Here is a 13208-nt window from a genome sequence, read left to right as displayed (position 1 = left end):
TTGGCTTGCCACATTTCTATAGATTCGGTCAGCAAAAGACAATGAATCTGAATGGATTTAGATAGTTTATTATTTACCTAAAAGAAAGCAAAAGCAATTATCAGCATGGTTTCAGCTCCCTGTGACCCTAATCCCATAGAATGACACAGGACTTGACCTGAGGGACCAAATGGCAGCACAATTTGTACATTGCTCTGCTATGGATGAGCCATCTCTGGACTGCAGTTAACTGGTGTTTTAGAGCTTACACCTCCACCCTCCGTGGAGGACTCGGTGGGAAGTCCCATAGCTCACCACACCCAGGGAGGTGAATGAGAAACCGCCTCATGGCAGCCCCCTCTAGGGGTGGATGAGAAACAGTCCTGCGACAGTTCCTCAGGACACTGCCTTTCTTGCTATATTACAGGGAGAATCACAAGACATTCACTAATACTTGGGTTAGACTAAAAACAAACAGTCCAACTAGAAAACGTGCAAAAAATATGACAGACATGTCACCAGAAACGACATACAGACACATGAGAAGATGGTCAACATGATTAGTCGTTAGAAAAATAGAAATTAAAGCCACACACATCACACGTGATACCTATCGGAATCGCTAATTTTTTTTAAAAAACTGATTTGTTATAAAGGTATATCAATTATAAATGTACATGTACCTAACAATGGTTTTATAATAGACAAAGCAGAATTGTATAGAAATGGAAAAATAAAAAAAAAATTAAAAAAAAGAAATGGAAAAATAAATGTAACCACGTTTAATAGATATGAGAGTTATTCTGATTGAGCCTTATTTTCTATCTCTGTAAGCTTGAAAGTTTATTTCTCTCCTGCATACAGTAGACACCCCCTTATTGCAGGGGCTATTTGAAAGCTCCCAGTGGGGTCACTTCAGGTGTTCCATTTATAGAATTTGTGTTTACTCTTTTGCCATTTTAGAGATCCTGATTTCCCGGGAGGGAATACATTTATTTCAAGACCAGATTGGTGTGGTATAATCAAAATTGTATAGGAGTTGGAGTTGGAAATCTCTGCACTGTGTCCTAATTGTGACCTAATGCCTGCCATTATGATCTGATGCCTCCTTGCTGAGAGAATTTGCCCAAGTAACACTTCATCTTTCAAGTGGACACAGTAATCGTGCCTTTCATTTTTATTGCTTTGCCTGCAAACTTAATCATATTTGTTAACTTCTATGTGCCTCAGTCTCAACATCTGTGAGTTGGGGATAATAATCACCACGTTGTTGAAAGAATTGATGAGAAAAAGCAGGTGAACTCTTGGCATAGAGCCTGGAAGAAAGCAAGTGTTGATATGTGCTGCTGTGTTTGTTTTATTACTTATTACCCCCCCCCCCCCAGGATTTCTGGAAGAATCAAATTAGTCAGTGGGCTAGAAATCATCTAAACAAATTTTGTTACGATTTCAATGGCCCCTCGATTTCCATAATTTTTTGCTAGGTTATTATACAACCTTAATTTATGTAAAACCACTATTGGAATAAAAGTATAATTTTCTTGTTTTTTTAGTCTCTAAGATATACTAATAATTGCAGAATCAGATCACTGAGACTGGAAATTTGTTCAAAAATACAAATATTATAGATATATTTACTATTCAGATAATAATGGAAGTAATTTGGCTAAAGCCAAGCAACATCTGCTTTCCCTGCAATTGTAGATCTATATTGACTCTAAAAATATCTATATTGACTCTAAAAATTTATTCCAGTTAAGTTCCAAAATGGTTTTGGCTAAATATTCCTTTTTAAGGTGAATTTAGAGTATTTACAGTGAACTTCACATTAAAATAAGGTAGTCTGTTTTTTTTCTTTTTTTTCTTCTCTAGGGTTTGTAAGTAAATTTTAATTTGTTATCATCAGTTTCTTGAGAAGTACATGATGGATAATACATTAGACAGACTATTGGTTTGGGGAACATTCATAAACATAAAAGCTTCAGAACCTTAGCATGAAAAACTAATAGATCTTTAGGAAATTCTTCATAGTATTAATAATCATGAAATAAGAAGCTAGTTTGATTTGCTCCTGAAAATGGAGAGTATCAATTAAAGGAAGACAGAATTGACAAAATAGATATATTACAAAAAAAAAACCTGATATTGCCACGTAGTGGAAGGTCATTCTTTTAAATCTTACCTAACTGCAATATTTTCTACTTTTCAGGGGTGTTTGTGGAAACAAAAACTGCATTAGAGGAGGTACTATTTTACCTCATTAATTATTGGATCTCATTATATTAGCATATGTGATACATAGTGTTTTCATAATTGAATCTACAATATAGAGTATTTAGGCATTTTAATGTAAGTATGGCTTTCACATTTGCACGTGTTCTTCAGGGAAACAAAAGCACATCCATTATTTAGACCTATTCTTCATATTTCATTAAGTAGAATTGAACATGCTTATAATTCTGGAGTCGTATTTTATTTTTTAGAACTTAACTTCAGAAAGGGACGATTTATAGTTCTAAATAAGAAAGGATATTTCTGATGGACGGCCACAATCATGCTTGGAAAAACTGGGATGTGAGTGAAAAGTAAAGTAGAAATCACTGACCTTGATCTAAAACCCAGTCTCATTAGGTTAAGAAAATATATCCAATTTGAAAGCTGAAATTACCTTCTTTCTACAACTTTTTCAAGTTTTGGAGAAATAAGTGAGTTTCATCATACGTTTTCTTACTCATGCAGAATGTAACTAAGACCGGTTTTTGTGGAGGGGAGGGGGGGTTGTTGTTGTTGTTTTACGTAGTAGCCTACCTAAATTCCATTTCATACTTTTGCCAGATAATTCTCAGCTCAAGCCAGGCTTGGACTGGAGGGATCTCTTCAGCTCTGCACTCAAGGGAGATAAAAGAGCATAATTTTAAATGCACAGCAGTTCATCTCAAGATCTATTCAACTGTATGAAAACCATATAACCTCAGGTTAGTTAATCAACTCATTTCATATGCAGAAAACAAACAGATACAAAAGCAAACACTTCACTGCTACTTGATATTTAACATAATTAGTACCATTTCCTGGTTTTGCATTTCAAGAATTCATACTACATTTATGTTGAATGGAGAATTATATTCTAATTACGCGGTGATATTAATGTTTCCCATCTTACATAAGAAAATATCTTCACTCTAAAATCTGTGGACAAGTGTATAAAAGTAACCCCCTCAATTTCTTCATCATAAAAGCATTAGTTGACTTGGGTAAATATGGAGGATCACAGATTAATAATGCTTTATGAAAAGAATATGTTTTGTATCTCTGTCTGTACCTATATCTATATACAGATATATCTCTACCAGGATAGATCCTTCAAAAGATATTTGAAGGTTAAGTGTTCAGAGTTTAAAGGTTCAATATTTCTATATCAGCCATAAGTCCTCCTCATGAAATGGGTCAGACCAAGTGTGGTTCTTTGAAAAGTACCTCTCGGGTTAATATTCTCCTTCAGGGACACCTGGGTGGCTCAGTGATTGAGAGTCTGCCTTTGGCCCAGGGCGTGATCCTGGAGACCCGGGATCGAGTCCCACATCAGGCTCCCTGCATGGAACCTGCTTCTCCCTCTGCCTGTGTCTCTGCCTCTCTCTCTCTGTGTCTTTCATGAATTAAAAAAAAATAAAAAATAAAATAAAATAAAAAAAATCTCCTTCATTGGATCGCTTTTACTTCTCTTACATCATCACTATAAGATGTACTGAAATCGTTCAATGAGTTCATAGTCAAACTGCTCAGTTAGAACCTCAAAGGCCACTTAAAATGGACATTTGGGCCTTTTTCATAATTTGACTACTGGTGATAATGCTGCTATAAACATCAGAGTGCATGTATCCCTTGAATAAGTATTTTTGCATCCTTTGGATAAATACATAGTAGTGCAACTGCTGGGTGGCGGGGTAGCTCTATTTTTAACTTTTTGAGGAACCTCCATACTGTTTTCCAAAGCAGCTGCACCAGTTTGCATTCCCACCAACAGTGTAATAAGGTTCTCCTTCTTCCGTATCCTCACCAACACCTGTTGTTTCCTGAGTTAATTTTAATTTTAGCCATTTTGACAGGCGTCAGAGGTGATATCTCATTGTAGTTTTGATTTCTGCTTCCCTGATGGTGAGTGATGGTGAGCATTGTTTCATGTGTCTGTTAGCCATCTGGATGTCTTTGGAGAAATATCTGTTCATGGCTTCTGCACCTTTTTTAACTGGATTTTTTTGGTTTTGGCGTGTTGAGTTTGATAAGTTCCTTATACATTTTAGGCACTAGCTCTTTATCAGATATGCCATTTGCAAATATCTTCTCCCATTCCAAAGGTAGCCTTTTGGTTTTTTTGTTCATTGTTTCCTTTGCTGTGCAGAAGTTCTTTATCTTGATGGAGTCCTAATAGTTCATTTTTGCTTTTGTCTCCTTTGCCTCTGGAGATGTAGAAGTTGCTATAGATGATGTCAAAGAGATTGCTGCCTATGTTCTCCTTTGGGATTTTGATTGATTCCTGTCTCATACTTAGGTCTTTCATCCATTTTGAGTCTATTTTTGTGAATGGTGTGAGGAAATGGCCGTTTCATTCTTCCTCATGTGGCTGTCGAATTTTCCTAACACAATTTGTTGAAGAAACTGTCATTTTCCATTGGATATTCTTTCCTGCTCTGTCAAAGATTGGTTGACCATAGCGTTGCGGGTTTATTTCTAGGTTCTCTATTCGGTTCCATTGATCTATGTGTCTGTTTCCGTGCCAGTACCACACTGTCTTGATCACTACAGCTTTATAATACAGCTTGAAGTCCAGAATTGTGATGTCTCCAGCAAAGCTGCTTTAGCTGTTCAGAATCTTTTGTGGTTCCATATAAATTTTAGGATTGTTTGTTCCAGCTCTGTGAAAAATGTTGGTGTTATTTTGATAGGGATTGCACTGAATGTATAGATTGTTCTGGGTAGTATATACATTTTAACAATGTTTGTTCTAATCCATGAGCATGGAATTTCTATTTTCAATTGTCTCAATTCTATTCAATTCAATTTCTATCTTTAATTTTTTTCATCTGTGTTTTATAGTTTTCATAGTAAAGATCTTTTACCTTTGGGTCAGGTTTATTCCTAGGTATCTTATGGTTTTTGGTGCAATTGTAAGTGGGATCAATTCCTTGATTTCTCTTTCTGCTGCTTCATTATTGGTGTACAGAAATGCCATAGACTTCTGTGAGTTGGTTTTATATCCTATAACATTACTGAATTCCTGTATCAATTGTAGCATTTTTTTGTGGAGTCTTTCAGGCAGTCACAATTTATTTTACTTTTTCAAAGGACTATTTCTGGAATACATTTAGCACTCTCCTCTTTTTTCTGTTTTCTAATTTATTAATTTTTGTTTTTTTCCTTTTGTGATTTCCTTTGCTCTCTCTGGACTAATTTCAGCTTTCTTTGTCTTGAGTTGATAATTTATTTTTAGTCAAGTTAGGTATTTAAACCTGTGAAATATCTCTGAAAATAGATTTAGCCATTAAAGAGAAATGGGGGGTAGAGATAAGAAATAGAGGCAGAGATAGAAATAGAAACAGAGATAGATGTATATATTTCAAGATGCTTATTATTTCTCATGCACTTAAATGTCAACTTGAATGTATATAAGATTTTTTTTAAGATCTTATTTATTCATGAGAGACACAGAGAGAGAGGCAGAGGGAGAAGTAGGCTCCCTGCTGGGAGCCCAATGTGGGACTTGATCCCAGGACCCCAGGATCACACCCTGAGCCAAAGGCCGGCGCTCAACCACTGAGCCACCCAGGTGCCCCTGTGTATAAGATTTTTGAGTCACTTTTTCCTTTCTCTATATTTTATTTTAACTTTTTCATTGAAGCATAATATTCACACTACATAAAGTATGCAAACATTAAGTGTACAGATCAATAAACGTTTATTAGTTGAATACAACTTCCTAGCCACCACCCAGACCAAGACACACATATCACCATGTCGCGTTATTCAAAGCTCCTTCTTGCTGTTGCATAAAACTATAAAATGGGTGGGACAGAAATGTGTTTGGGAAATCTCACATCCCCCAACTCCCTGTTGATTACCTACCCAAATTCCTATCATGGTATACTTGTCACTGTTCTCAAAGTCTATCTGAATGATATTTCACAATAGGTAGCCTGTCGTGTCTGACTTTTTTCATTTTGACCGTGAGAAACAACCCAATTGTAGCATGTAGTATTAATTCAATTTTTATCAATGCTGTATTCAATTATGTAAATATAACAGGATTCATTTATCTCTTCTACTAATGATAAACATTTGGGTATTACAAATAATTTGGTTTTTTTTAGTTACTATCTGAAAGATGTGAAAAAGCAGCTACACTTGTGAATTCATGAGATGATGACTTATTTTTTTTTAAGTGTGAAAAAGAGCATCTTTGTGGGACTGAAAGGCAAAGAAATTTATGGCTACCCAGAGTCAGAAAAATTTTTAAACACTTCTCATCTAGTGTTTTAGTATAAATAAATACCATATATTAAACATGTCTTTTTTTAAAGATTTTATTTATGTATTTGACAGAAAGAGCATAAGCAGGGGGAGGGGTAGAGGGAGAGAGAGAAGTAGTCTCCCTGCTGAGCAAGGAGCCTGATAAAACAAAATTATGTATTGATCAAAACGTTGACAAAAAATGTTGGGATCAGAGGCTGTCAAAGACATAACCCTGTAACTCCTCAGTTAACAATGACTCAGTATTCACTAATTCATGTTCACAATAACTTTACGGAACATAACTACCCTGAATCAACTGTATACCTACTACATATCAAGTACTTCTCTGATTCTAGGGATTCAGCAATGAATAAATTAGACTTAGTCCTTTCTTCAAAATGTTTGCATTTCAGTGGTTGGGAGTAGGGGAGAGCAAAAACCAAATAAGTATATAACATGTTGGGAGGTAAAAATACTACTAAAAAAATCTGGGTGGGGCAATAGTGTTATGAATGGGTTGTATTTTTATACAGACTAGTCAGGGAAATTTTCTCTGATGGAATGACCTTAAAACAGGAAGTGGAAAAAAGTGCCAAGCAGAGGAGGGAACAGAAGCAGAAGGTTCAAAAAAGAAGTATACTTTTTTAGTGGGGAAAAAAGGATGCAGGATGCAGGCCAGTGTTCACAAGGAAAATATTGTTAGGTAGAATAAGTAGAAAAATAGGTAGAAAGGAGTAGGGCAACTCCAGGACAGCTTTATAAGGCCTCATAAATTGGATACTTTCTATTTGTTCCTCAGATATATTCCCCAATCTTCTACACCCTTATCTGTGCCCTTTTATGGACCACATCAATGGGCTGCCTTGCCCTTTGGCTTCTGGTAGGATTTAGCCAATAAAAGGTATGAAGAGGAAATTAGAGGAGAAAAGAAATAAAGGTAAGGTTTTTAATCCTCCAGCTCTCTCTGTGTTTCACTGCCTTGGTCTGGCTTTGCCCCTGAAGCCATGGCTCCTGACGGGTCACCCTCTGTCTCCGAGTTCTGGTAATGGCTTTGTAAACAGACCCTTGATTATTTCCAAAAATTGTGAATTTGAATATGCCATTTGTTTCCTGTTGTGACTACATTGAACAAGGGAAGGATTTGGTGTTAATATGGGTGGGCGCCCATGGAGTCTCTGGAGAGTTTTGAGTATTTAAATAGTATCACTTTGGTTGCTGTGTGAATAAAATAACCAAGGTTAGTAGCAGAGAGATCATCTCAGAGGGTATTTTAACAATCCAGGTAAGATAACGTTGGCCTACATAAAGTGATAGAACTAGAGGTATCAAGAAGTAGGTTGAATTGTACATACATTTCAAACAAATCTGTTAGGATATGCTAATGAATTGAGTTTAGTAAACAAGGGAAAGAGAGAACCCCCCTGCCCAAAAAATTAGAGCTTTTAGTCCAAGCAAACAGAAGACTGGAGGGAAGTGCCTTTCACCAAAATAAGGAACAGTAGATTTTACGAGGAAATTAAAAGTCTGTATTTGGAAAAATTTAATTTATAATATCAACCAGGCAGTCTGGCAGAGAAATATAAATCTGGAATTCAAAGATGTGTATTAATGTAAGAATCATCAATATAGAGATGGCACTTCCTGTAAGAGAGTGGGTAAGAGCACTAATATTGTGTGTATATAGAGGGGGAGGAGAGAGCACTAAGTCTTGGGGCAATGATGTCTAGAAGATAGGAAGGGGGCGCCCGGGGTGGCTCAGTCGGTTAAGCATCTTCCTTCAGCTCAGGTCATGATCCCAGGGTCCTGGAATCAAGCCTCTTGTCTGGCTCCCTGCTCAGTGGAGAGTTGGCTTCTTCCTCTCCCTCTCCCTCTGCCCCTCCCCCTGAATCATTCCCTCTCCTCACTCTTGTTCTCTCTCTCTCTCTCTCTCTCTCTCTCTCTCGTAAATAAATAAAATCTTAAAAAAAATAAGATGGGAAGAGAAATAAATTCTGGAAAAGGACAAAGAAGATCAGAAGTCAGTGAAGTAAGAGAATAATCAACAGGTTTCAAGACAGTAAGAAAGGTCTTCAAGAGAGAGGAAATGACTAATTCTTACAAGTGCTTTTTACAAGGCAAGTTAGAATTGACCAATAAATTGGGTGAGAAACGGGTTTGACTGTCCTTAACAAGAACATTCTTATTAAAACACCTAGTTACAGAATGGAAGAAGTAGAAGCACAGATAGTAAATGTAGATAACTCCTTCAGATACTCATCAGGGTCAACAAGATGGAAGGAAAACAGAGAACGGGGAAACTGGATGGTGGCTGAAAGAAGATACATATTTGGTGTTGGAAGAATGTGACATTTTTCCTATGCATTTCTGTATCCTCATTTTGAAACAGAAAGGAAGGTTTTCAACTGAGGGGAAAGAGGGTTAAACTTTGGAGACAGAGATGAATGTATGTCATAGCCCCCTAAAACAGAGATCAGCAAAGTTTTGTTAACAAAGAATCAGATATTAAGTACTGTGGGTTCTGTGGATGATTCAGTCTCCGTACAGCTACTCAACTCAACGTCTGTGTTGTAGTGTAAAGACAGCCACGGACAATACATAACCAAATACGCATGGCTGTGTTTCAGGAAAATCTTATTTTCAAAATCACACAGAGCTGGGCTTTGCTCACAGGAGATAGTTTGCAGATCCCTGATCCAGGAGAGTGAAAAACTGATGCCCAGAGAAATGCAGTTGAGTTTGCAGGAAGCTAAAGGCTGACTTGAGGTTATAGCCATAAATATAAAGTTGGACCAGTCAGGATGGGGTGGTTTGTCTCTAGCCATGTTTTAGGTGCTTGGGGGCCGAAGTTGCAGCTGGTCCAACGACAATGGTGAACAAGACAGGCATCTTTTATCCTCAGCTTCCGCCAAGAGCTGAGCTGCTCTGGTCATTTACCCTGCCCTCCGCTTTCATTCCTATAATCCTGTGCTTGCTTTTGCGTGTTTGGACATGATTCTCCATGTAGCAGCCTGAATGGTTTTCTGAATTCCTCCATTAGACAGGCAGGTTCCTGCTTTCTACCCTTCACTGTCTCCCAGTGTATTGTGCATCACATTGGAAGCATGACTGCCTAGGCCTTGCAGGGTCTGGCTCCCCACCTCCTTCCAGACTCATCTCCCAGCTCTTTGCTCTCTTGTTGTCACATGCTCCACACACACTTTCTGTCTCTGTTTCTCAAATGTATCAAGGTTTATTCTGTCCTCAGACTTGAAATACTCTTTCTCTGAAACTTCCCTGAATTCCCACTCTTTTTTCAGACTCTATTTTTTTTTAAGATTTTATTTATTTATTTGAGAGAGAGCACAGAGGGAGAGGGAGAAGCAGACTCCCCACACTGAGCAGAGAGCCCGATGTGGGTCTCCATCCCAGGACCCTGGGATCGTGATCCGAGCCGAAGGCAGACACTTAACCAACTGAGCCACCCAGCTGCCCCTTCAAGCTCTATTTTAAATGCCCCTTCTTCTTTAAGATGTCCCCTCAGCCCTGCGAATACTCCTCATCACCACCCCCCATGCGCCCACCCTTTCCCATCCACACAGCTACCCATTATTTCTGTCCTAGGACTCTCCCCTTCCCCTTCACTGGATTCAGTGTATTCTATAATGATGAATTTATAGCTGATACCATGGGCTTAAGGTCTACATGGCCCATCAGATAATACATCTCACGAGGGCAGGATGTTTGTATGTTCCACCAACACACACCCTAGCCTAACCCTTGGTATAGTAGATTCATAATCAGTATTGTTGATGAATGAATTAAGGAATTCAACTCACTTCGGGGTTGAAGGTAAGAAAAGACTTCGTTTGCTGCTTTCTAACCGTTAATTCCTTGTATTAGTCTATCCGGGTTGGTATACTAAAACATCACACACTGGGTGGCTTAGACAACAGAAATTTTGTTTTCTCACAGTTCTGGAATGTGGAGTTCCAAGAACAAGGTGCCAGCAGAGTTTGCTTTTAGGGAGCAATCTCCCCTCAGTATGTAGACGGTATCTTCTTGCTGTGTCCTCACATGACCTTTTCTCTGCACACACTCCCAGAGGGAGAGCTAGCTCTGGTATCTCTTCCTCTTCTTGTAGGAAAATCTGTCCTATAGATTAGGGCCCCAGCCTTAGACCTTACTTCATCTTACATCCTTAAAAGCTCTATCTCCAGTTATAGTCCCATTGGAGATTAGGGTTTCAACATATGAATTTAGAGGGGGACACCTTCAGCCCCAACCCACTCCCCATCCCATGCCCCTGCCTCCTAGACTGGGTCAGGTTCTCCTTCATTTGTTCCCCCGGTGCCCTGAACTTCTATTACACACTGCATATTAACTTCTGATTTCATGTCTTTATTTCCCGCAAAACACTTAACTTCAGAAGAGCAGTAATTGTATCTGTTTTGTTCAACATTCTTTCCTAGTTACATTGCACACTACCTGGCACATGGCACCCAAAACTGCCTTTTAAATAAATGAACGGGGGACACCTGTGTGACTCAGGGTTTGGGGTGTCTGCCTTGGCTCAGGTCGTGATCCTGGGTCCCAGGGATCGAGTCCCACATCGGGCTCCTGCAAGAAGCTACTTCTCTCTCTGCCTATGTCTCTGCCTCTCTCTCTCGCTCTCTCTCCCTCTCTCTCTGTCAGGAATAAATAAATACATCTTTTATAAATAAATAATAAATAAATAAATAAATAAATAAATAAATAAATAAATAAATAGCTTTAGCTTACAAAAAATCCTAATATTTTGTGTTCCCAGTGATTACATACTTCTTGTGGAAAAAATAATCCTTAGAAGATTTTTACTTACTTTCTATACAGAGAGACAATTTGAAGACAGAAAAAAAAATTCATTCAATTTAATGTAATGTAATTTTAAAATGAAAAAACTGAAAGGAAAAGAGGTTATAGTCTATGAAGCCTATGAGGTAGACACCAAATACAACCTGTAAAACCTGTTTTGATATCTCTTTGGTTTGGGGGGAGGTTTTTTGTTTTTTGTTTTTTTTTGTATTGTTTTGTTTTTTTTGAAAGATTTTATTTATTTATTCATGAGAGACAGAGAGAGAGAGAGAGAGAGAGAGACAGAGACAGAGACACAGGCAGAGGGAGAAGCAGGCTCCATGCAGGGAGCCTGGTGTAGGACTCGACCCCAGGACTCCAGAATCAGGCCCCAGGCCAAAGGCAGGTGCTAAATTGTTGAGGCACCCAGGCATCCCTTGATATCTCTTTGAACAAAAAATTCAAACAGATTATTTGGGGAAAATATGAAAAATATAAATACAGATTGGATATTGGAGGACATAAATAATTTTTAATTGTGTTGGTTCATGATAATGGCACCGCCATTGGTTTTTTTTTTTTTTTTTTTTTTTAAGTCCTTTACTAGGATTTGTTTAAAATACTCCAGGAAGAAAGAAAAAAGTAGAGGAGAGAGATAAAATGAGATAGTAAAATGAAATTCTTGAAGTTTGGTGATAGTACTTGGGGATTCATCATACTTTTCTTTCTATTTTTTATGTTTAAAATTTCCATGAGAAAAATTTTTTAAAGGAACACATGAAATGTAAAGAAGTGCTATGTACAAAGTTACTGCTTTTAAAATTTTTTCCACTCAAAATCAAAACTATGATCCTTTTTGGGGATTAATTCAGTTATAGTGATGGAGTAAAGTGGCAACTGGCCAAAAAAATAACTTCGTTCTTTCATTTAAACTCACCAAGTCTCTGGGAACACAGCTTCTCATACCTGTCAATTTTCAGTATCCTGGGGGCCAAAGTGGAAGAATTTACATCTCATATCAGAAATCAAATCGTGTTCTGAATATATAGAAAGGCAACTCAGAAATTTTTGAAAATACCATCAAGAGTAGATATGTATAGTTTGAAAAATTATAGTGCTGTATTTCAATTGTCAAAATTGCATGAAAGGCAGGAAAATCACCCCATTCATTCTTGAAACATGAGCTGTCTGAAATCTGTCGTAAAATAGAGGCCCTGTGGAATGACTGAGGTAATTGTAGTAGTAATATTAAGATAGCAAGATATCCCCTTATGATGTCATATTAAGGCATTTTATATTATCATTATTTATATTTTATAGATATGCTATAAAATCATCATAAATGCACTGCCCACACGGCTCTTTCATTGCACTATAAGCACAATTATTAAAAAATAAACTAATAACCTAAAAGATGGAATAAAGGGAAAATAACTTTTATGGAATATCTACTTTTTAATATTAACTATGCAAGGTGGTATCCATGCTTTCATTTAGCCTATAAATAACTTATTTACATTATAATCTATCAAGTAGAAATCATTCTATGGCTAAATTGAGAACCAGAGTGTTTTCAGCAATTTTCTCCAGGTAGCACAGTTAATAGAGGAGCTCTGATTAAAGCCCAGATGTATGGGATTCCAAACCTACTTGCCTCACCACTAATGTACATTGTGTTACTACATTTATAAAACATCCATTGAGCATGGAAGAAGTTATATAAGCTTGGCTGAAGGTTGCAGTTCAAGGTTTTAAAATAGAAATTTGATCTAGAAATACTGGTTGTTTATGTAGGCAGAAAGTCCTAGTTTGGGGGGACTGCTGTAACAAAAATACCACAGGCTGGTGGCTTTAACAATAAATATTTATTTTTCCCAGTTCTGGAGGCTGGGAAGTCCAGGATCAAAGCACCA

General features: G+C 37.5%; 1 long non-coding RNA gene across 3 annotated transcripts in view; it reads left to right on the top strand.

The window, feature by feature from the left end:
• Positions 1 to 1105: 1105 nt before the first annotated feature.
• The window catches only part of LOC144318317 (uncharacterized), a 28946-nt gene continuing 16843 nt past the window's right edge, over positions 1106 to 13208 (top strand). Inside the window, exons 1-4 of one of the 3 annotated variants that reach the window (XR_013384166.1) lie at positions 1106 to 1275; positions 2189 to 2223; positions 2815 to 2954; positions 7286 to 7423. This is a non-coding gene — a long non-coding RNA (uncharacterized LOC144318317). Of the gene's footprint in view, positions 1276 to 2188; positions 2224 to 2608; positions 2685 to 2814; positions 2955 to 7285; positions 7424 to 13208 lie in introns of those variants that run through there. The other 2 variants (XR_013384167.1, XR_013384168.1) reach the window with 2 other exon arrangements.

The sequence above is a fragment of the Canis aureus genome, chromosome 8, assembly GCF_053574225.1.
Source record: "Canis aureus isolate CA01 chromosome 8, VMU_Caureus_v.1.0, whole genome shotgun sequence".
Lineage (NCBI taxonomy): Eukaryota > Metazoa > Chordata > Mammalia > Carnivora > Canidae > Canis > Canis aureus.
The sequence above is the reverse complement of the archived record's forward strand: the minus strand, read 5'-3'. Positions and strand labels throughout refer to the sequence as shown.